Source organism: Amblyomma mixtum, unplaced genomic scaffold (assembly GCF_055824585.1).
Source record: "Amblyomma mixtum isolate Tamu unplaced genomic scaffold, ASM5582458v1 scaffold_33, whole genome shotgun sequence".
NCBI lineage: Eukaryota > Metazoa > Arthropoda > Arachnida > Ixodida > Ixodidae > Amblyomma > Amblyomma mixtum.
The window spans coordinates 145,232-166,416 of NW_028317730.1; the positions used below are offsets into that span (position 1 = coordinate 145,232).

Genomic DNA, 21,185 nt, shown 5'->3' on the forward strand with positions numbered 1-21,185 from the left:
CCACCGCGGGTTCGGGCTTCGCGCGAGCCATGTGGGGCGCCAGTTGTGGGTTTCTTAGTGGACACAGGCCACCAACCACCGCGGGTTCGGGCTTCGCGCGAGCCATGTGGGGCGCCAGTTGTGAGTTTCTTAGTGGACAGAGGCCACCAACCACCGCGGGTTCGGGCTTCGCGCGAGCCATGTGGGGCGCCAGTTGTGGGTTTCTTAGTGGACACAGGCCACCAACCACCGCGGGTTCGGGCTTCCGCGAGCCATGTGGGGCGCCAGTTGTGAGTTTCTTAGTGGACAGAGGCCACCAACCACCGCGGGTTCGGGCTTCGCGCGAGCCAAGGGCCCTGATCAGCCGTCACCACACGCACCCTTGGGCACCGCTGCGGCGCACTCAACCTCCGCTGGGAGGAGAGCGATTCGCCGCAAAGAAATAGGCCTCCAAGTTCACAAAGGAGACGTTTATTCACGTCGTCCTTCAGCAGATACACAAACACTCAATAGTCACCCCGTCCCGGGGGCGTGCGAGGAGCAAGGCTCCGCTGCGCGCACGAAGCCTCTAGGGTACCTCGATGCCAGCGCTGCTTTTCAGGGTGGGGACAGCCTTTGTATCAACCTGCGCCGCCTCTCGGCGCTTGTTGGTTCTTTCCCGCCGGCCGTCGACCCGAACGGACCTGCGTGCGTGCGTTCGGTTTCACTGTCCAGGTGGCGTTGTGGAGCGATAGCTCGTGTTTTGTGTAGTGCCTTGTGATGTGCGTGCTTGTTAAAACATGACTAGCTGTTGTGTCTGTCTATGCACTGGATCGAGCGTGAAATGGCAACATCTATCTGCGATGGCTTAACACTCCTGAAAAACCAGCCGAGTGTTACGCTAGCAGCACTGTAGCAGGTACGAGTCTACAGTAAGGCATCATCATCATCATCATCATCATCAGCCTGGCTACACCCACTGCAGGGCAAAGGCCTCTCCCATGTCTCTCCAATTAACCCTGTCCTTCGCCAGTTGCGGCCACTGTATCCCCGCAAACTTCTTAATCTCATCCGCCCACCTAACTTTCTGCCGTCCCCTGCTACGTTTGCTTTCTCTTGGAATCCACTCCGTTACCCTTAAGGACCAGCGGTTATCTTGCCTTCGCATTACATGCCCTGCCCAAGCCCATTTCTTCCTCTTGATTTCAACTAAGATGTCATTAACCCGCGTTTGTTCCCTCACCCACTCCGCCCGCTTTCGATCTCTTAACGTTACACCTATCATTTTCCTTTCCATAGCTCGCTGCGTTGTTCTTAACTTAAGCTGAACCCTCTTTGTTAGCCTCCATGTTTCTGCCCCATAGGTGAGTACCGGTAGGACACAGCTGTTGTATACTTTTCTCTTCAGGGATATTGGTAAGCTACCATTAATGATCTGAGAGAACCTGCCATATGCGCTCCACCCCATTCTTATTCTTCTAGTTATTTCCCTCTCATGATCCGGATCTGCGGTCACTACCTGCCCTAAGTAGACATATTCTCTTACTACTTCCAGCACCTCGCTACCAATGGCGAACTGCTGTTCCCTTGCTAGGCTGTTGAACATTACTTTGGTTTTCTGCATGTTAATTCTTAGCCCCACCGTTCTGCTCTGCCTGTCTAACTGATTGATCATGCTTTGCAGTTCTTGTCCTGAGTGGCTTAGCAAGGCAATGTCATCAGCGAATCGCAAATTACTCAGGTATTCTCCATTAACTCTTATCCCCAAATGTTCCCATTCCAGACCCCGGAATACCTCCTGTAAGCAGGCAGTGAAGAGCATTGGCGAGATCGTGTCTCCCTGCCTGACACCTTTCCGTATTGGAATTTTATTGCTGACTTTATGGAGAACTATAGTAGCTGTGCAATCGTTATAAATATCTTCCAATATTTTCACATAGCACTCTTCTACACCCTGATTCCGCAATGCCTGCATGACAGCTGAGGTTTCCACTGAGTCAAATGCTTTCTCGTAATCAATGAAGGCTATATATAGGGCAGTAAGGCAAGCACATTTTAACCAGATAACCTTCCCGACAGCTTTTTTGTTTCTTATTATGGATTTATAATCATACTAGAAGAAAAATGACACGTTTCATGAGTAGGCTGACAGAATGGCCTATTGAAGAGGAAAAAATTACTAAGAACATTTTTCAGCAATCAGACACAATTTATTCACAATGTTAAGTAGTCATTTCACTTTATAAGCTCTCAGGAAGGTTATCTGGTTAAAATGTGCTTGCCTTAGTGTAGGCTCGTACCTGTTACAGTCTTACTAGCGTAACACTCGACCTCGCATATTTTCGTTGTGTCCGTCGGTGCCCAGTTGTCGCGTTTTACTTGCGGCAACCTTCCTGAGAGCTTATAAAGTGAAATGACTACTTAATATTGTAAATAAATTGTGTTTGATGAAAAATGTTCTTAGTAATTGTTTACTCAACTATAACAATATGTCCAAGGTGGCAGAAATTTAATTTATGCAAGCAGACAAGTGCTGGACTTTGTCTTTCAGTGTGAGAGTGCTTTCAAGTCCTTTGCAAAAGCTCAAGATCTGACCCGTCTGAGAAAGCCTTTTAAAGCACTGAAGAAAATTATTGGAAAGCATGTAACCTTGCCAGAAAACCCATGTTGCCTCCAAAAAGATGTGATTGGAAAACTTCTTGAGCGCTTTGTCTCCACACGGCTTCGCATCTATCTGCGATGGCTTAACACTCCTGAAAAACCAGCCGAGTGTTAAGCTAGCAAGACTGTAGCAGGTATAGCCTACAGTAAGGCAAGCACATTTTAACCAGATAACCTTCCTGAGAGCTTATAAAGTGAAATGACTACTTAATATTGTAAATAAATTGTTTGATTGCTGAAAAATGTTCTTAGTAATTTTTTCCCCTTCAATAGGCACTTTAACTGCTGTCGGCCTACTTATGCAACGTGTCATTTTTCTTCTAGTCACATAAATATGATTAGAAATCTATAATAAGAAACAAAATTATTATTAAAAGTGCTGCGAACACGAAATTCCATCCAAGTGTAATAATAATTGTAATAATTCCACTGATGCTTGTGGAAAGCATACGAGTGAAAAATGTTCATAAAAAGGGGCAACCTCGCAAGAAAATATTGCCACCTTCAGGTTACGATACATGAGACGTGTGTCGCACACCCTCTTTGGAGACCAATTGTTTATGTAAGCAGACTGCTAACCAGACGGCAGAGAAGAAAATTTACATTTACATCACGGTGGTATCGGCTCTACACGCCCGTCCCCTTCTCTCTGACCGATAGATAACCTGCCGCCGCAACACACCCAGCGCATTCGAAAGAACCAAGATGGCGCCGAAAGGAGTGGGTGTCCCCACCCTGAAAAGCAGCACTGGCATCTAGGAATCCTAGAAGCGACTAGAGCAATGCGCGCCGCTAGCACGCCGCTGCAGGAGAATGTTCCCGCGGCAGTGCTGTGATTTCTCTCTCGCATCTCTCGTGTCGACCGTTGAGCCCTTCCTCCATGGTTGGGCCGATTGCGAGAGAGAGTGGGCAATCAACGCAAGGTACGCCTGTCGGAGGCCGCTGGACAGGCTCGAGCCGCTGCAGGTCAGAGGACACGTGCGGGCGAGCTCGAGTATGCCCTGGTCCGAACGGCAAAGGCCGGCACGGACAAAACAGTAGCGTACGCACCTTACGCTGTCTCCGAGGGATTTCTCTCTGGGCCCCGCTCGGACGGTCGCGCGGTGCGCGGCCGCCCAAGCGGGTCCCGAAATCCCGCCAAAAGGCACCAGTGGCAAAGGCCGTTGGGGAGCCAGGGCGGAGCTGTGGCCGAATGACAGTGATTAGTCACTTAGCCGCCTCTACACCGCCTGAGGCGGGAGCAAGGGAAAGAGGAGAAACAACGCGGGAAGCCGGCAACCGCCGCGCAAAGGCAACGGCGGAAAGCCAGGATTCCCACAAGTTGTACCCTCATATTTATGTATGAGTCTGTACAGTTGACTTTGTTGCACGGGACGTGTTTTTTCTGGGTCGAGCAGGTGTCTTGAAGATGCCATGTCTTCTTATTTCCGAGCTGTCCATTGACGCTTTCACATATTTGGTTCCATTGTTTTGTTTGGAGAGTAAGTGTATGTTCCTCGATTCGCCTCTCGATTTCAGCGATCTTTTTGCGTAGTCGCTTGTTGTATCTTTGCTTCTTCCAGCGTTTTTGGAGGCCTTTTTGTGCCTGCCACAGGTGTAAGAGTTCTGAGTCTGCAATGTGTTCCTCCTTCTCAACTGGGATCACAGTGCTAGTGGAGCTGACATCCTCATTTAGGGAGATAACCCAGTCGCTAAGGTTAGAGATCTCCTTTGGAGCTGTTTTGTTGCGAAGTTGCCTGAACTTGTCCCAATCCGTGGTTCGTATTTCTTTTGCTTTGTTTTTGAGTTTTGTCGTGGGGAAGGTGATGCTAAGTATGAAGTGATCACTACCAAGATTTTGCCTGGTGTTGACCCACTTTGCGTCCTTGACGTTTTTAGAGAGGGACAAATCTGGAGATGTGTCTACACATATCTGTTACCCATGCGTGTGTGGTCGCTCGGGTTGTTTAACGTTGTGAGCCTATAGTGACTATGATTTGCCAGAGCAGGTTCCCTTTCGGAATTGCTTTGGTATATCCTCATGCTGGGTGTTGAGCGTTGAAGTCTCCCACAATTATATAGATGAGCCCTAGCAGCCAGCTTTATTGTGTTTATCAACAAGTGTGGGAGTCCATTGCCTTTGTTTCTGGGCGGGTTGTATACATTAAGGATGAAGAGATTTGAGTCTCCTTTTTGCCTTGGTATTATTTCAAGTAGGGTGTAATCTTCTTCCGAATCATTTATAAAATGTTGAATTGCGGTGATATCTATGCACCAGCGTGGCTGTGAAGGAGCCGGCTGCGTTACTAGTATCATAATTAGGTGGCAGATATGCTTTATAGCCTGGCAGTGTAGCCCTGCCGCTAGCTTCTTGCAATGCAATCACGTCTGGTGTTGTAACAGACGGTGCTTGTTGGATGTGGAGCTGCAAGTGGGCCCGCTTGCGGCGGAAGCCTCTGCAGTTCCATTGCCAAATTTCAAATTTTTGGCGTGGTGCCATGTTGGGTTATAGATAATTGTGGCGTCGTAGACAGATCCAAGATGGGGGGTAGGCTGGCCTCGATATTTGTAAGCCTATCCATTATTTGCTGCATGCAGGTGGCTATTTGGGATACCTGTCCCTCTAGTGTTGCAAAGCGAATATCTATCTCTGCAAATTTGGTGGTAACGAGGCCTTGGAAGGTTGCTTGTTGGGTTGATATAGCGCTAGTTCTCTCTGGCAGAGTACTGATGTCTGCCCTGAGTTTGGTAGGCGCTTTCGACGGCTGCGGGGTGTCGGCTTCCGAAGCCTCGGCCTTTCTTTTGGATTCCTCGCTTTCTTTTGTAGGAAACGGTCTTTTAGTTGCTATTCTGGCGTCTGTGTCCGTCGCGTTAAGGCTGGTTCACATGCAAGCGACTGAGCGATTGAGCGGCGCGTCGCTGCGAAAATTTCCAACTTGTTGGAACCTCGCCGCAGCTACGACTCAAAACAGGTTTTTCCGTCGCGGCGGCAAGATTCGCTAGCATATTCGCTTGCATGTGAAACAGGCTTTAGGGGCCGAAGACTGGGACGCGGTGGAGGGAAACTTGAACCTGTTGGATTGATTGTAAAACATTTTATTCGCCGGAAAGAGCTGTGAGAACAGCGAAGCGCAAAAATTGAAGATCGCGCCACAGCAGCCGGAAACGTGTGCAACCTTTGACGTCACAAGAAAACTGCACATGGCTATGACCATGGAGGAAGGAAATGACGTATTTTTGTGCATGGCAGCAGCAGCAGCAGCGCCACCATAGCAGCGCTCTGGTACCCCCTCCCAAATGATTAATTAATAAACCGCAAATTAATAATTTTGCGGCTGATTCTGCCCCAATGGGCGAGTTGCTGTTTTCATATTCAGCGCACAGGGTCATGGGAACGTGGTCTGCTACCTCTACTTCCAGTTTCAGATTTCTCACACTGCTGCCTTGCTTCACGGCAGTCGCAGTTATTATCACTTCTTACACTAACTTACTTCTTACACGTGCAGGGACTGTATACGGGCCTCAAGAATTTCGCCTCCATCGAAATTCGACCGCAGTGGCCGGGGATCGAACGGCGGCTGAGCGTCTTTCGGCTCAGCAGCCGAGCGCCGCGTAACCACTGAGCCATAGCCACCGCGGCGACAGTACAAAAATAATGTGAATGGTAGGAGGCTTTCTATGTGTATGCAGTGCATGTGTTGAGACGCGCTGTGCGCACAGTGGCTTGTATGAATACTTCCCTAGCCTGGCAGCTGTGAGGAAAATACATCGATCGTACGCTAAACTGTGCACGTTTAAGCCGTTCTTGGCGTGCTTAGCGCGGCGAAAAAACAAATATATAATGACTGAGGCGTTAAACTAGTTCAAACACACATGCAACCGACTGCAGTCCATACGCATAGCAGCCAGCCTGCGCTGGCATATATAAACACGACAAAACTCTTTTACCTTACGTCATTGTCAATTTCTGTGCTCGGAACGCGTTCATACGCAGCACGCGCTGATATGTTGCTGCGGAATAAGTGATGTCGCAGCACAAATAAATGAGTGAATAAACGATGCACGCATGCACGGCAGTTGCTACGCAAAAGGCAGTGTGTGGGGGAATTTCGGAACCGAAAGTAGCTAGTAGAACATTTCCCAAAGTTCTTTGCGTTATTTGGTCACGTGGTCACTTTAGCGTGTGATGGCAGCTTCCTCCATGTGGCAGTGTATGGCGCGGGTTCTGTGTGCCATGCTGTGTGCATAGGAGGGCTGAGTGGTGCTTGAAAAATGATGCCAGGGCCAGGTAACATGCCGTTTCTTGTTGGAAAGATGTTCCATAACAACTTCGCTTCCGAGCTTTCCGGCGCTTCACGTGCTTTGTCGTGTCACGTGTGCTGACGAGTTTAGCTGTAGTCCCAGAGATGAGTGGCACGCTGCGAATGTGTCATTGTGAAGCGCTTTTCATACTTTCATACCGTGCTGGCTTTCAGATGTCACCTTGTGTGCTCTCTTCACGGGCAAGGTTTTTTTTTTTTTTTGCAATGGAGCAACAGCAGTACCTGTAGAAATAAATGCGTGTGTGTTTTTTACGACAGCTGTATTGGCAATGTGTCCACTGGTTGCTGGCGCGCCCTCGTTTGAGTAGAAGGAAATACGCTAAGCCCGGGCGGGGATTGTGAAAGCGATGGGCGGTTGATGGGTGCGTGAAAGCATAGTTGGCGCGTTTACAGTGCGCCAGGTCTTGCAGCTGCTCAAGCGGGCCTTGTTTTACAAACTTGCTTGTTGACCGCAGAGGCTGGGTTTCGTGAGACGTACCCGCCGTCTGCTATCCCAGTGTTGCCATACTATAGTGTTGCCAGACTTGCGCGACTTCCAGTGTTGCCAGTCTATAAGGTTGCCAGATTGTGAACTAAAACCCAGTGTGGCCAAACTATTTGTTCCCTCTCCCTTTTACACCGCCCAGCTCGTTAGAGCAGCCTTGCCGGGAGTGGCCGCCGCCTGTTCGCCAAGCGAAAGAGCACGTCCGCGGCGGTTGTGAAATTGTTTTTTTAGTGACTTGTCGAGCAGACGGGTACCACAGACGAAATCTGCCGATGCGTGGCCCCAGTGAGCGTATTAAGAGGAGAGAAACGCGTGATTTTGTTGAAATAAGCGCGCTATGCTCAAATTCACTTGTCGAGCAGACGGGTACGACAGACGAAATCTGCCGATGCGTGGCCCCAGTGAGCGTATTAAGAGGAGAGAAACGCGTGATTTTGTTGAAATAAGCGCGCTATGCTCAAATTCACTTGTCGAGCAGACGGGTACGACAGACGAAATCTGCCGATGCGTGGCCCCAGTGAGCGTATTAAGAGGAGAGAAACGCGTGATTTTGTTGAAATAAGCGCGCTATGCTCAAATTCACTTGTGGAGCAGACGGGTACGACAGACGAAATCTGCCGATGCGTGGCCCCAGTGAGCGTATTAAGAGGAGAGAAACGCGTGATTTTGTTGAAATAAGCGCGCTATGCTCAAATTCACTTGTGGAGCAGACGGGTACGACAGACGAAATCTGCCGATGCGTGGCCCCAGTGAGCGTATTAAGAGGAGAGAAACGCGTGATTTTGTTGAAATAAGCGCGCTATGCTCAAATTCACTTGTCGAGCAGACGGGTACGACAGACGAAATCTGCCGATGCGTGGCCCCAGTGAGCGTATTAAGAGGAGAGAAACGCGTGATTTTGTTGAAATAAGCGCGCTATGCTCAAATAAACTTGTGGAGCAGACGGGTACGACAGACGAAATCTGCCGATGCGTGGCCCCAGTGAACGTATTAAGAGGAGAGAAACGCGTGATTTTGTTGAAATAAGCGCGCTATGCTCAAATTCACTTGTCGAGCAGACGGGTACGACAGACGAAATCTGCCGATGCGTGGCCCCAGTGAGCGTATTAAGAGGAGAGAAACGCGTGATTTTGTTGAAATAAGCGCGCTATGCTCAAATTCACTTGTCGAGCAGACGGGTACGACAGACGAAATCTGCCGATGCGTGGCCCCAGTGAGCGTATTAAGAGGAGAGAAACGCGTGATTTTGTTGAAATAAGCGCGCTATGCTCAAATTCACTTGTCGAGCAGACGGGTACGACAGACGAAATCTGCCGATGCGTGGCCCCAGTGAGCGTATTAAGAGGAGAGAAACGCGTGATTTTGTTGAAATAAGCGCTCTATGCTCAAATTCACTTGTCGAGCAGACGGGTACGACAGACGAAATCTGCCGATGCGTGGCCTCAGTGAGCGTATTAAGAGGAGAGAAACGCGTGATTTTGTTGAAATAAGCGCGCTATGCTCAAATTCACTTGTCGAGCAGACGGGTACGACAGACGAAATCTGCCGATGCGTGGCCCCAGTGAGCGTATTAAGAGGAGAGAAACGCGTGATTTTGTTGAAATAAGCGCGCTATGCTCAAATTCACTTGTGGAGCAGACGGGTACGACAGACGAAATCTGCCGATGCGTGGCCCCAGTGAGCGTATTAAGAGGAGAGAAACGCGTGATTTTGTTGAAATAAGCGCGCTATGCTCAAATTCACTTGTGGAGCAGACGGGTACGACAGACGAAATCTGCCGATGCGTGGCCCCAGTGAGCGTATTAAGAGGAGAGAAACGCGTGATTTTGTTGAAATAAGCGCGCTATGCTCAAATTCACTTGTGGAGCAGACGGGTACGACAGACGAAATCTGCCGATGCGTGGCCCCAGTGATCGTATTTAGACGAGAGAAACGCGTGATTTTGTTGAAATCAACTTCTCTGTTTTTCCGCATCTTTCCTTGCTAATAGCAATAACACTAGATTCTCTGAACAAAACAATATTCTTCTACCAAAAGTGAGTACAAATTATGGAAAACAAACTGCTTTTTTCTCCGCCATCAAAACCTGGAATTCATTACCACTAGCAATCAAATCCGCACGTTCGCAGCCCGCTTTCTACACTTTACTAAAAAAACATCTCTCATCAACCCATTAAGCCTCATTCCATGCTTAAGGTTGCCTTAATCTCATTTTCTGTTCCCCACTCTGACAGCAAACGGTCATTTTTACTCATCTGGAACGTCTTGGTTTTTCCTCCGCCTATGTTTTATATCTGCATTTATTCAATGCCCATTGCTATCCGATGTCTTTTTGTGTTCTTTCTCTTGCTCTTATGCTTTGCTGTTTTATGCCTTTTTTGTTAAATTATGCCCGCTAACTATTGTCTGACTTATTCATTGGCGCAAATTACACCAATCGGTTTTAACTTAACTGTATACTTTTGTTCCAGCTCCCCTGCCAAACTTGTGCACTTTTCTTATGTATTCCTGATGGGAGGTCCCCCAGACAGTTTCCACTTTGGGACCTCCTACTCTACTAACTTTTTTATGAAACTTACAGCTCATTTATATTTCCTTTTAATAAACCTTTTAAATCTGCGCAAAAAAAAAACCGTTCAAGAGGCAACATGTGGAGTCATGGCACATCCGGTTCACAAAGGCGGCGATGAATAGGACTCCAGGAACGCTTCCCTCCTCGTGCGTTAGTGCACTGCGCCACGGGCTAACAAAGGCAGAGCGAAGGCAGCACCCACCCCTGAAGAAGGGACCAATTGGTCCCGAAACGGTGGGCAAAAAAATGAAAATATTGGTTGGCGTCAGTTTCCTCTCAACTATCTCAAAAACCCATAAAGACGGATTTTGGTCGAAGATGTTTTCGTTCCTACAATTACTGCTCTGAATGCGGCTTTCAACGCAGCACGAGCTCCAGAGCATTCTTAACTGCCAGAAGAAAAAAATATCCAGCCACTACGAAGTGCCTGGGCAATATAATTGGATGCACGCACATTAAGCAATTATTTCTGCAAGGCTGCTTCTGAAGACGCCCGAATTTCGCACTTTTTTCGAAGCTCACCAAGCACAGCCTACAATTTCGTTGTTATCAGTTATTCAGTTCAACACTGCCTACCCCAATTAAAAGTGTCAATGTTGCGTGAATCTGAGCATAACACGCTTATTTCCAGAAAAGCATGATACGCTCGCTGGCTGGGGCCACGCAGCGGCAGATTTCGTCTGTGGTACCTGTTAAGCTAGACGCCTACGGCGCCAGTAGGTTCCTTCCCCCTTTTGACGGTAACTATCGTGTCCATCGGAAGTCTAGAGGGGTTAGGAATGGTGACAGCGCGTCGCGCGCTTCGGACGCTCTCCAAGGCCGCGGGAAACGGGGACCAAGGGGCCAACGACCGTTTCCTATTGAAAAGAGATTAGCTCTCAAGTGGGTGGGGTCAGTAAGGTCGGCGACTTCTGAAAACCCGCACTGTCTAGCTAAGCAGCGGACATTACTGGCGCCTCTAGAGTCGGGCTCTGGCGAGCACTGGGCGCCGCCCACTTGTGCCTACAGTGCCACTGCAGCAGTATTGATTGAAATTGCGCGAGAGCAGATTTAACAAAGCTCCGCCCAATTATCGAAGGTATTAAAACCAGCTGCAAACAAAGAAGAGAAGCGCGCTGAGTCCCAATCTCGGCCGCTTTTCTACAGACCTTTTTCAAACCGCCTTTTCTTTAACCGCCTTTTTCTCCTGTTGCCTTTATTTTTGTTTCCGTCTTCAAGAAAATAGTTTTGCTTCTCAAGAAGTTTGGAGTTGCTGCCCCAACCGGCAACGTGTCGCCGGACGAGTGGACGAAGGCAGTGTGCCACGCGCGCGATTAGTTCGAGACATGACGCTACGTACAATTTGTCGTTTTCTGTAAATGATTGTGCACAGTGGCCGCTCGCGCGCTCTTGCTTTCGGACAGAGCCCGGACATTTGCGCGCGAGCGGCGCGAACTTGATTACTTTTTGTATTTTATAAATAGCATACAAAGCTCAAGCTTCCCTGTCCTTTCTTGCCATCGCTCCCCTCTATACTTCTCCTCGCTATATTTTCCCTTTCACCTCCGCCGGCTGCAGCTCGCGTGCTACAGATGGCAATTGACGCGGCCGGCAACATTCCTTTCGTTCGCCTTTTTTTTATTTTTTCTTTAAAATAAACCGCTACCACCTATCCCACCATGAGACGCAGCGACGCCAGCGTGGGGATCATCCCTTAGCATAGCATAGCACGCTTATTTCAACAAAATCACGCGTTTCTCTCGTCTTAATACGCTCACTGGGGCCACGCATCGGCAGATTTCGTCTGTCGTACCCGTCTGCTCCACAAGTGAATTTGAGCATAGCGCGCTTATTTCAACAAAATCACGCGTTTCTCTCCTCTTAATACGCTCACTGGGGCCACGCATCGGCAGATTTCGTCTGGTGTACCCGTCTGCTCGACAAGTGAATTTGAGCATAGCGCGCTTATTTCAACAAAATCACGCGTTTCTCTCCTCTTAATACGCTCACTGGGGCCACGCATCGGCAGATTTCGTCTGGTGTACCCGTCTGCTCCACAAGTGAATTTGAGCATAGCGCGCTTATTTCAACAAAATCACGCGTTTCTCTCCTCTTAATACGCTCACTGGGGCCACGCATCGGCAGATTTCGTCTGTCGTACCCGTCTGCTCGACAAGTGAATTTGAGCATAGCGCGCTTATTTCAACAAAATCACGCGTTTCTCTCCTCTTAGTACGCTCACTGGGGCCACGCATCGGCAGATTTCGTCTGTCGTACCCGTCTGCTCGACAAGTGAATTTGAGCATAGCGCGCTTATTTCAACAAAATCACGCGTTTCTCTCCTCTTAATACGCTCACTGGGGCCACGCATCGGCAGATTTCGTCTGTCGTACCCGTCTGCTCGACAAGTGAATTTGAGCATAGCGCGCTTATTTCAACAAAATCACGCGTTTCTCTCCTCTTAATACGCTCACTGGGGCCACGCATCGGCAGATTTCGTCTGTCGTACCCGTCTGCTCGACAAGTGAATTTGAGCATAGCGCGCTTATTTCAACAAAATCACGCGTTTCTCTCCTCTTAATACGGTCACTGGGGCCACGCATCGGCAGATTTCGTCTGGTGTACCCGTCTGCTCGACAAGTGAATTTGAGCATAGCGCGCTTATTTCAACAAAATCACGCGTTTCTCTCCTCTTAATACGCTCACTGGGGCCACGCATCGGCAGATTTCGTCTGTCGTACCCGTCTGCTCGACAAGTGAATTTGAGCATAGCGCGCTTATTTCAACAAAATCACGCGTTTCTCTCCTCTTAATACGCTCACTGGGGCCACGCATCGGCAGATTTCGTCTGTGGTACCCGTCTGCTCGACAAGTCACTAAAAAAACAATTTCACAACCGCCGCGGACGTGCTCTTTCGCTTGGCGAACAGGCGGCGGCCACTCCCGGCAAGGCTGCTCTAACGAGCTGGGCGGTTGCGGCGCGACAGCGTAGCTGTAGGCGGAGGAGAATGTAAAAGGGAGAGGGAACAAATAGTCTGGCCACACTGGGTTTTAGTTCACAATCTGGCAACCTTATAGCCTGGCAACACTGGAAGTCGCGCAAGTCTGGCAACACTATAGTATGGCAACACTGGGATAGCAGACGGCGGGTACGTCTCACGAAACTCTGCCGACCGCGGAGAAAAAAGGAGTGCAGTAAACGCAGAAGCGGCTGCAAGCACTTCTGCATCGGCATTGCGTGCCACGCAGTTGTGGACGTTAGCTGGGCGCTCAGCGTCGGTCGTTATGCGTTTGACTCCTCGTGCAACTCATATGTTGATTTCACTGTCTGCCCTGCGTCACTTGGTGTGCGCAGCTGTGCTGATTGTGGGTGTTTGTGGACGTTAGCTGGGCGCACAGCATCGGTCGTTATGCGTTTGACTGCTCGTGCAACTCCTATGCTGATTTCACCGTCTGCCCTTATTTCATCAGCTAGTGGCCTGTGTTGCAGTTTAATTGTGGTCCCGTTTAAACTCTCAGTGGCTTCTGTTTTATGAGAAGTTTTTGGTGCTGTTGATGCATCCATGTGCTGCATTGTGCGGCATTACAGCATGTATAAATGGCTGAAATAAAATTAACATTGTTTTGTCGATTCCGTGCTCCAGGGCTGGACCACAGGGGCTGGGAAACAAAGCCGGCCATCCCTCCTGCCCGGTTTACATCGCGTTGAGGCACCATCTGAGGTTGGTGAGACGTAAAGCTGACCTCGGTCACCCGGTGACTGGAGCCTCCGGCAGTGCTTGCTTGTAGTACATAATTCTGCTGGCTCTGTCTACACCTTTGGCTGTCTCTCGACTCCAGTGAGGTGTTTGGCATTTTACTGCAGTCAATGGTGATGATACGTGCGTCAGCTAGACCTTGTTGGTGGAGCAACTGACTGTTTAAAAATTGGCAGTTAAGATTTGAAGAAACTTATCTGTGTTTCATGGTGAATTTGATGTTGTTTCCGATAAATGACATTCATTCTTAATGTCTTAAAAGAGCTAATTGCTGGGCTAGTGTTGTCTTCATGTTGTTGCCCGTGTTGGTGTCTTTCTTTTCTGTAGTTTTGGCGCTAAAAACTTTTTATAATCCTGATGTCATTTGCTTGCGGTGAAATGGCAAAATGTAAAGACAAGCATAGCCAGTCGAAAGCATGCTGCTTTGGATATCAAAGGCCGTTCTCACAGGAAGGTACCACACCAGACGTTAGCAGTGTTGGACAATGGTGACTGGCGAAAGGTTGTTTACACAAGGTAGCTGCCATATCACCATATCTGTCATCATGTCCTGCTTTTATTGGTGTCTGCATGTCATGTTGCTTTGCAGCTTTCCCATTAGAATTGGTTTTGTGTGCGAATTTTACAAAGTGTTTGTGAAAGCTGTAGCTTTTACTTTAAATTGTATGATTATTATTACATACGGATCTTTTTGACAAAGAACTGTTCCACTTATTACTGCTGGTGTTAGCCTTCAAATTATCATCAGCCTGTCTACTCCCACTGCAGGGCAAAGGCCATGTCTCTCCAATTAACCCTTTCCTTTGCCAGTTGCAGCCACCGCATCCCCGTAAACTTCTTAATCTCATCCGCCCAGCTATCTTTCTGCCGCCCCCTGCTACGCTTGCCTTCTCTTGGAATCCACTCTGTTACCCTTAATAAGGACCAGCGGTTGCCTTGCCTTCGCGTTACATGCCCTGCCCAAGCCCACTTCTTCCTCTTGATTTCAATGAGGATGTCATGAACTTGTGTTTGTTCTCTCACCCACTCCGCCGCTTCCGATCTCTTAGCGTTGCACCTATCATTTTTCTTTCCATAGCTCGCTGCGTTGTCCTTAACTTAAGCTGAACCCTCTTTGTTAGCCTCCACGTTTCTGCGCCATAGGTGAGTACCGGTAGGATACAGCTGTTGTGTACTTTTCTCTTCAGGGATATTGGTAAGCTACCATTCATGATCTCAGAGAACCTGCCATATGCGCTCCACCTAATTCTTATTCTTCTAGTTATTTCCCTCTCATTTTCGGGATCAGCTGTCACTACCTGCCCTAAGTAGACATATTCTCTTACTACTTCCAGCACCTTGCTACCAATTTGCAAACTGCTGTTCCCTTGCTAGACTGTTGAACATTACTTTGGTTTTCTGCATGTTAATTCTTAGCCCCACCGTTCTGTTCTGCCTGTCTAACTCGTTGATCATGCTTTGCAGTTCATGTCCTGAGTGACTTAGCAAGGCAATGTCATCAGCGAATCACAGATTACTCAGGTATTCTCCATTAACTCTTATCCCCAACTGTTCCCGTTTCAGTCCCCGGAATACCTCCTGTAAGCAGGCAGTGAATAGCATAGGCGAGATCGTGTCTCCCTGCCTGACACCTTTCCGTATTGGAATTTCACTGCTGACTTTATGGAGGACTGTGGTAGCTGTGCAGTCGTTATAAATATCTTCCAATATTTTCACATAACACTCTTCTACACCCTGATTCCACAATGCCTGCATACATGACTGCTGAGGTTTCTACTGAGTCGAATGCTTTCTCGTAATCAATGAATGCTATATATAGGGGTTGGTTATATTCTGCGCATTTCTCTATCACCTGATTGATAGTGTGAATGTGGTCTGTTGTCAAGTATCCTTTACAAAAGCCTGCGTGGTTATTTGGTTCATTGAAGTCCAAGGTTGTCCTGACCCTATTAGCGATTACCTTAGTAAATACCTTGTAGGCAACGGACAATAAGCTGATTGGTCTGTAATTCTTCAAGTCCCTGACGTCTCCTTTCTTATGAATTAAGGTAATGTTAGCCTTCTTACAAGCTTCTGGTACTCTCGAGGTCACAAGGCATTGCGTATACAGGGTGGCTAGTTTTTCTTGCACAATCTCTCCTCCATCCTTCAGCAGATGTGGTGTTATCTAATCCTCACCAGCTGCTTTCCCATTTTGCATTGCTCCTAAGGCTTTCTTTACTTCCTCCTTCGTTACTGGCGGGATGTCCCATTGCTCTGCTCGACTGCCTCTCTCAGTAACGTCCTGATTGCAATCGCTACTGTATAGATTTGTGCAGAACTCTTCGGCTACTTTAACTATCTTATCCATATTGCTAATGACATTTCCCTCTTTTTCTTAGTGCATACACCTGGTTTTTACCTATGCCTAGTTTTCTCTTCACTGCTTTTAGGTTACCTCCACTCTTTAGAGCATGCTCGATTCAAATCATGTCAGCCACGAAACAAGGGGAACTTCCTTTGTCGAGTTAGTCACCCGTGCATTCAAGATGTGCGGCTGTGAGCTGCCCTGGCAGGGCAACAAATGAATGCAAGCTTCCGCTGTGTGTGTGTAGTGCAAGGCATGGTTCTGATTGGTAGTGCCAAATCTCAGCACCAGGCTAGTGCAAAGGCATTTTTGAATTTTGAATTTTCTAAGTGGATTAACTTAACTTTTTTTTTTGCATGCTGTGATTTCAGTAATTTTCTTGCACTGCTCTCTGGAATGCATAAAAGTCCATTTAACTAGATTAATCGGTACTGAGGAAAACATTCGAGTGCCCCTTTGAACATTTGTCTTTTATTTACTATTTTTTTCATTGGATACGTATGCCGAAAAAAATATGACTGCCTCTTTCCTTGGAATAGACCCATGTAAAGATGCTTGAAAAATAATAACAGTGGTTTTTATTCTTACATGAAATGGTTACAAATAGCGGGATTACCAGAGCTAAACCAGGGCCTGAAGGGCATTGCTATGCAGTTGGTATATTTTAGCAGGGAGTGTTATGTATGTGCTGGAAAATGCATGGAAAGTTTGTGGGCTAAACAGCTTAGAGAACACCTCAGTTGTTCTGAGGCTTTTCTGCAGAAACTGGTCAAGGAGACTGTTTTAGACCAGGGAAAGACAGAGAGGGCGGATTCCCTTTCAACAATCATGGGCATGGTGCTCATTCTACTCAGTGTCTACTCTGTTAAAGCTATGCACCAGAGCATGCAGCATTTTTTTAAGGCAAAAGCCTTTAATGGCTCATACTGTCGTCCGTTAGCAGAGGGTGTCACACCTTTGGCAGTGTTTAACTCATGTCAACCCGGGAACTAAAAATGATAGGAGAAAACCAATGGTTGCGCCAGATAGAGGAGGAAAAAATGAGACTAGAAGCCAAGTTTGATGACTGTAGATTAATTAGTTAATTAATTACAGTAAAAAATGTTGAAATTGCGTCGAAATAGCGCAGATGTTGATATAGCCATAGGAATGGTGTGACGTCACTGTCGTGGCGGCGTCCGGCCGCTATCGGGGTGAGCGTTCCAACCGAGCGGAGATGCATCGAGAAGAAGCGAGGTCCGTGTCAAAGCCCAGAGCGAAAGACGCCCGTCTGTTTATTGCAGCCGAATATATACAGGCAATGACGTCACTGTTCTCACGTGACTCGAACGCCGACGCATGTCAGCACATCCCCCTTTTTGGACAACATCAGAAATCCCGTTATAACATTTGAGACAATCACTACATCACAGGCAAATATGTGAACTTTACAACCAGATAACAACAGCTTTGTTCTGTTCAACAAAAAGAAACACTCCGCATGGCACAGCCCGAGAACGCACACACACACAAAAGGTTACTCATCATATCCCCAGCGAACGGGAGGGCGAACTTCTCTTCCCGACCTGGTCACCATGACTGGAGCCGAAGGCACCTGGCGTTCGGCTTTTGCCTCGGCCGGACAGCTGTTTACATTGGCAGGCGCGTCCCTGACTGACATACCTGGCTCCTCCTGACCATGTTCATTGGGGAACTCATAACTTCCTCTTGCTTCCCCAACAATTGGCGAGCGGTTTAACATTTGTCGATTACGGCGCAACAGAGCACCTTGTTCTGTGCGTACTACGAAGGACCGCGGGGTAGCTGCAGCGCAAACTACAGTGGCCCTCGTTTTCAAGTCTTGAACTCACACAGGATCACCGACCTTCAATGGAATGAGATCCCTAGCACGATGACGTTTGTTGTAGTAACGCGCTTGCAATTTTCGATTTGAATGATCCTTAGCTGTAACATCAGTCATTCTACTCTGTGATGGGCCACCACCGCTGGACTTTGACAACACATCGGAGTGGCCGGCATGGATTCAGCATTGGATTGACCGGCTGGGTGGACCGGCGGCCGGGGGAATCAAACCCCCGACCTACCGCAGCCGTGGCCTCGTGCTTGAGTGCTCGCCTCGACTACGGGAGGTCGGGGTTCGATTCCCCCGGCCGCCGGTCCACCCAGCCGGTCAATCCAATGGGAACAGGCAGTCCCCCGGCCTAGCGCTCGGCTCCTCAGGGGTGCACCGCGTGGGAAGGACAGCCTGCGCTGCAAAATTCCCGTCAAATGTGGGCAAAAAAAACTCCAGCGGTGAAAGCCCGCCACAAAACTCGCGCCTTGTGCCAGTTACAAAACCTATGTGACGTTCTCGCAACGTACTACTTCAAGCCTCAGGAGAGACGTGCGGTAGCACTCTCCAGAACTTCGAAGCCCTCGAGAGATGTGCCCCTGGCACTCTCCACCAGCACAGTCACAGCCACCGGAAGTTGTCACGGCATGGTGAAAATTGCCACGGAATGGTCAGAAAAATGTCGGATTTGTGTCAGATTAGATGGAAAAATGTGTAATTAAGCGTAATTAGCACTTAAGATCCCCAAAAGATGTATAATTTTGTTATCGATACAGCCACGGGAACGGTGCGACGTCACATCCACCGGAAGTCGTCACGGCATGGTGTCCTCAACTTTCGCCTCTCAGTGCTTTAGTCGCCAAAGTGTCCTCGCAATTTTTGTTTTCCTGCCATTTTCCTAATTTTCGTGGATGTTTTTTTTTTAGTTTTATTAGTACTCTGCTGTGTTCTCGTAAATATGCTTTTGTTTTCTGTTTTATTTCATTGTTGTATCAGATATGTTTGGATGGATTTCGTGATTGTGGCTTCTGTCTGCAAGCAGTTTGAGGAGCTTTAGGCTTAGGGGAAGTGAACAGTTGTGTGAGATATGCTTCATGTGCAGGGAAGGCCATGCCCCGTGTCATCTGCCGCAAATGAACTGGATCGGTCTGTGGCCAGCAGAAGCCATCTGCATGTCAAGGTTAGGCCAACACCGGCCGGCAGCTCTGTCAGGTGATTTGGCATTCCAGAAGTGAGCCACGACTTAATGTGAGCCAAATGGTGCTGATAGAGTTTTTGAATAGTACTGTAGTTTTTAACAGTGTGCCTGATCTTTCTCCAGGAAAGATTCTGGACTGTCCAGTAACATGACCCCTGTGTTTCCAGTACAGTTGACTCCCGATGATTGGAAGCCGCTTAAATGGAATTTCCGGTTTATTAAAAGTGAAGCATTGTCCCTGTCAGTTATGTGTGTAATCTTGTGGAAAAAAATCGCTTGATAATTCGAAGCCATAAGCCCATAATATAGTTTAATTAGAGGCTTTTTTTTTTCCAGTCAGAAGTCTCAAGTCGACCATCACTTTTTAATACAGTGTGCAATTTTTTTCTTTACCTCCGCAACATCAGCAAAACACTTTCCTTTCATGTGTTTTTTCATTCTGCGGAACAAAAAAAATCAGACAGGGCAAGGCCCGGTGAGTATGGGGGGTTGAGGAACAGGGGTCATAATGACCCATTTTTGGTCAAATATTGTCACACAGACAAGGCTGCTGTGTGAGCAGGGGCATTGTCATAGTGGAGAAACCAGTCACCCGACTGCCACAAATCAGGCCGCTTTCACTGCACTGTTGCACAATCTTTTCAAAACTTCCAAGTAGAAAGCCTGGTTACCTGTCTGACCCTGCGAAACATACTCTGAATGGACGACTCCTCTCATGTGGAAAAAACAAATCAGCGTTGTTTTGAGGTTTGATTTCACCTGACGCGTTTTCTCGGGGCGAGGCAAACTTCAAGTCTTCCACTGGCTTGATTGTTGCTTTGATTTAGGATCGTAAGCATAGGACCAAGTTTTGTCACCTGTGATAATTTTTGAAAAGAAAAGTTTGGATCATTTCGGGACTGTTCTTTCAAAGCACAGCATGCTTCCACGTGACTTTGTCAGTAGTCGTGGCATGAATTTGGCAGGCGCTTTTTTCACTCTCAAATCTTGTGTCAGAATTCGCTGCACTGAACTCCAAGTCACTCCCGACAGCTCCACACTTTCTTCAATCGTCCGTCGTCGATCTTCGTTGATGATTGCACAAATTTTTTTCAACATTTTCATGTGTTCGGGCCGTGGAAGGACGACCAGAACGAGGTTGGTCATCAATTGACATTTCACCATTTTTGAAACGGGAAAACCACTGAGACACTTGAGTTTTCCCCATAGCATCATCCTTGTACGCTGTTTTTAACATTTCAAGAGTTTCTGTTCCATCTTTTCCGAGCAGAAAGCAGAATTTCACCGCCGCACGCTGTTCACGAAAATCAATCATTGCAAAAGCGACACAGAAAACAGCTGTCACTGTCAACTCTGCCGAAGCTAGTACGTCTGACCTTCAGTGACGCCACTCGGCTGACTGACTCTGGAATGTTCACTCTATGTACTCCTAGTGGCAAAACACAGTGCTACGAAAGCACTGCCCACCAAAAAATTAGTTTAGTTTCTTTTGGGTACCTTCTCGTATTTGAAGGGAGATGCTCCTCAGAAGCAGTTTTTTTTTAAATATTGATGCCAGTTATAGAGATTGATTTCCTGTTTCCAAATCTGTTTTTATTTTTAATATAACTTGGTGCTTTCATGTTCTAAGTACCATGCACAAGTGCAAAAACTGTGCATGCCAATACACCTGCTGGACATGCCAGTGAGCACGAGAAAGCAGTATAAAATAGTTTTTCTTGTTCCTAATACTCCACTATGTGCAAATAAGCAAGAAAATGGTGCACCTGTGTCATGCACCATTTCACCAGAATTTTAAAGGTCATGCTTCCTTTTCAGAAGCCAGTGGAAAAATATTTTGGGACCTTTCATACTTATAAACATTGACAATTGTTTAAACCTAGTTACTTCCTTTCTACCTACCTTAAAGATTATGCATGCCAAATTTGGTCTTGATCCGAGTACAAAACAAGTACATAAAAGGTTGCGTCCAATAGCCATTTTTGGTCCAAAATAAGAAGTTGAGAAAAACGCAATTGAAAGTTGCAGATGTTGTTTACTACTGTTCTAACAAGTATATATCTGCATGAAAATAGGAGCCAATACTGGCCAGGGCA

General features: G+C 47.6%; 1 long non-coding RNA gene across 1 annotated transcript; it reads left to right on the plus strand.

Annotated features, from left to right (window-relative positions):
- Positions 1-6,779: 6,779 nt before the first annotated feature.
- LOC149324437 (uncharacterized) lies at positions 6,780-19,109 on the plus strand. The gene is made up of 3 exons (XR_016286841.1): positions 6,780-6,886; positions 13,600-13,677; positions 18,994-19,109. It is a non-coding gene; the product is annotated as an uncharacterized LOC149324437 (long non-coding RNA).
- The last annotated feature ends 2,076 nt before the right edge of the window (positions 19,110-21,185 follow it).